The sequence below is a fragment of the Colobus angolensis genome, unplaced genomic scaffold (genome assembly GCF_000951035.1).
Source record: "Colobus angolensis palliatus isolate OR3802 unplaced genomic scaffold, Cang.pa_1.0 Scaffold422, whole genome shotgun sequence".
Taxonomy (NCBI): domain Eukaryota; kingdom Metazoa; phylum Chordata; class Mammalia; order Primates; family Cercopithecidae; genus Colobus; species Colobus angolensis.
Window position 1 is genome coordinate 1655955 of NW_012117622.1, and position 3892 is coordinate 1659846.

The following is a 3892-nucleotide window of genomic DNA, read 5'->3' on the forward strand; positions in this document are numbered from 1 at the left end:
AAGACATAGTACCATAAGATGTAAAATAGGAACCACAAAAAGCTTTAAAGAAGAATAAAGTTAAAAGTATAGTTTTTATTAGTTCTCTCTTTGCTCGTTAGTTTGTTTGTTAGTTTATGCAATCAGTGTTAAGTTGTCATCAGTTTCAAATAATGATTATAAGATATTATTTGCAAGCTCTATAGTAAACCTCAAATCAAAAAACATATAACAGACACATACAAAAAACAAGAGATCAAAACATACCACCAGAGAAAATCACCTTCACTAAAAGAAAGACAGAAAGAAATAAAAGAAGGAAGAGAAGACCACAAAACAGCCAGAAAATAAATAACAAAATGGTAAGAGTAAGCGCTTACTTATCAATAAGAACATTGAATGTAAATAGACTAAACTATCCAATCAAATGACAGAGAATGGCAGAATGGATTTTAAAAAACAAGGCCCAATGATCTGTTTCCTAAAAGTAACATATTTCACCTATAAAGAGACACATAGACTGAAAATAAGGGATGGAAAAGGATATTTTATGCAAATGGAAACCAGAAAAGAGCAGGAAGAGCTATACTTATTTGATATGAGATATACTTATCAGATTTCATGACAAAAACTGTAAAAAGAGACAGAGAATGTTATTACATAATGATAAAAGAGTTATTTAGCAAGAGGATATAATAATTGCATATATATGTTTTATATATATTAGTTATATATAATATATTACATATATTAGTCATATATTATATATATATATATATATATATGCAACACTGGAGAACTCAAATCTATAAAGCAAGTATTATTAGGGCTAAATAGAGAGATAGAACCCAGTACAATAATAGCTGGAGACTTCAACACTTCACTTTCAGCATTGGATAGATCATCACAACAGAAAATCACAAAGAAACATCAGACTTAATTAGCATTATAGACCCAAGAGACCTAATAGTTATTTACAGCATATTTCATTCAAAGGCTGCAGAATAGACATTTTTCTCCTCAGCACATGGATCATTCTCAAGGACAGATCGTATATCAGGCTACAAAACAAGTCTTAAAAATTTCAAAAAAATTAAAATAATGTCAAGTATCTTCTCTACTACAATAGAGTAAAACTAGAAATCAATAAGAAGAGGAATTTTGGAAACTATACAAGTGCATGGAAATTATACAATGTGCTCTTGAATGACCACTGGATGAATGAAAAAATTAAGAAGGAAATTTTAAACTTTCTTGAAACAAATGAAGATGTTAACACAACATACCAAAACCTATGGGTTACAGTGAAAGCAGTACTAAGAGGGAAGTTTATAGTAATAATCACATATATCAAAAAAGGATAAAAACTAAATAAACAGCATAACAGCACTTTTCTTTGTTACTTGTCTTCTCATTTTTTTCTGTCTTCTATGGTTTTGAGTATTTTACACGATTTCATTTTCTCTCCTTGTTTAGCCTGTCAATAGCATATCATAAAATTTTCTAGTGGTTGCTCTAGAGTTTACAATATAAATTAACAACTAGTTTATTCAAATAATACTGTACCACTTCAGGCTGAAGTACAGATACCTCGTAACAGAGTATTCTCAATTTCTCCGTCTCATTCTTTACAACATTACCATCCTTCAGTTCATTTACTCATATGATATAATCAACCAAAACATTATTATTATTATTATTGCTTTGAATAAACAAAATCTATTGGATCAATTAAGAATTTTTAAAATAAATGATTTTACTTTATCTTTATTTTAATCCATTTGTGCTTCTATAAAAGAATAACATAGGCTGGGTAATTCATAAAAAACAGGAATTATTTTCTCACAGTTCTAGAGGCTGGGAAGTCCAAGATCAATGTACCTACAGGTTAGATAGTCTGGTGAGCACTCCATCCTCTGGGGGAGAGAAATGCTGTGTTCTCACATGGCAGAAAGTAGAAGGCCAAATGAGCCAAATGTTGTGTGAATCCTCTTTTATAATGGCATTAATCTCATTTATGAAGGAGGAGCCCTTCTGGCCTAAACACCACATAAAGGCCCATCTCCTAATACTCACATTGACAACAGCTGAATTTGGAGGGGGATACACTCAAACCATGGAATTCTGCCCCGACCCCTAAAATTTAAGTCTTTCTCACATAAAAAATACATCCATTTCATTCCATCTCAATAGCCCCAAAAGTCTTAACTAATTCCAGCAACAACTTTAAAGTCTAATGTCCAGAGTTTCATCTAGCTATCAACTAAATCAGATAGGGGTGAGATTCAATTAATCCCCAGACAAATTTCCCCCCAGCTGTGAGCCTGTGAAATCAAATAAGGTATGTGTTGCCAAATTACAGTGTTGGCAACTGTAAAAGGACAAACATTCTCATTCCAAAAGGGAGAACTAGAAAAGAAGAAAGGGTAGCAGGTCCCAAGGAAATCTAAAATCCGACAGGGCAAACAACATTACATCTTAAGGCTTAATGATAATCTGCTTTGATTTCATGTTTTGCCTCCTGGACACACTGAGGCAGGGGTTGATGCCCAAGGACCTGGACAGTCCCATCCCCACAACTTTGCTGGGTGCAGCCCACCCCTTAGCTCTCATGCATTAAAGTCACATGTCTGTGATTTTCCCAGGCTAGTGCTGCATGTTTGTGGCTGTACAGTTCTGAGGTCTGGGGGGGCAGCCCTGACCCCATGACTCCACTAGACATTGCTCTAAGTGCAGGCTCTGGGAGGTAACTCCACTTCTGCCGCATGTCTCTGCCTGGACCCTGAGGCTGTCTGGGACATTATTGGAAATCTAGGTAGAGGATGCCATACCTTGACAGCTCTTGCATTCTGTATTCATCTATTCTCATGCTGTTAATATAAACGTACCCAAGACTGGGTAATTTATAAAGGAAAGAGGTTTAATTGACTCACAGTTCCGTGTGACTAGGGTGGCCTCGCAATCATGGTGGAAGGCAAATGATGAGCAAAGTCACTACTTACATGGTGGCAGGCAAGAGAGCTTGTGCAGGGGAACTCCCGTTTATAAAACCATCAGATCTCATGAGACTTATTCACTTCCAAGAGAACAGTACAGGGGAAACAAGTCCCATGATTCAATTATCTCCACTTGGTGTTGTCCTTGACACATGAGGATTATTACAATTCAAGGTGAGATTTGAGTGGGGACACAGCCAAACCATATCACACTGTGCACCTGCAGATAAACCCACGTGGATGCCACCAAGGTTCACCAGTGGCACCCTTCAGAGCAGCACCTGAGTTGCACCTGGGCCCACTTGAGCTATAGCTAGAGTAGCCAAAGAGTGCTGCACCAGAATGCAAGAAGCAGAGACCTGAGACAGCCATGGCAGCAAGCCTCAAGGTCCAACAGGAACCCTAGACCCATCCTCCAAAACCATTCTGCCCCCAAGTCACTGGCACTTTGGGCCTCTGATGGAAGAGGAAGTTGTGAAGACCTCTGAAATGCCTTGACCGTCATTTTCCCGTTGTCTTGATGAATAGCACCTGGATTTTCTTTACCCATACTAATCTAATCTCTTTATCAAATGGTTGCCTGACCACAACTTGAGTTTTATCTCTTCAACATGTTTATTTTTATTATTTACAAGACCAGGCTGAGACTTTTCTGGATCTTTACATTTTGCTTCCCTTTAAATTATAAATTTCATCTTTAAATCATGTCTCTCTTATTTCATTTTACTATAAGGAGTAAAGAGAAGCCATACAGCATCCTGGATACTTTAGTGTTTAGAGATTTCTTCTGCCAAATATCATAGTTCATTGCTCTTAACTTCTGCCTTTCATTAAGCCCTAGGATACAGGCATAATTCAGCCAGGTTATTTGCCAATTTATAATAAGACTGACCTTTCCTTCAGTTTTCAATAAGATA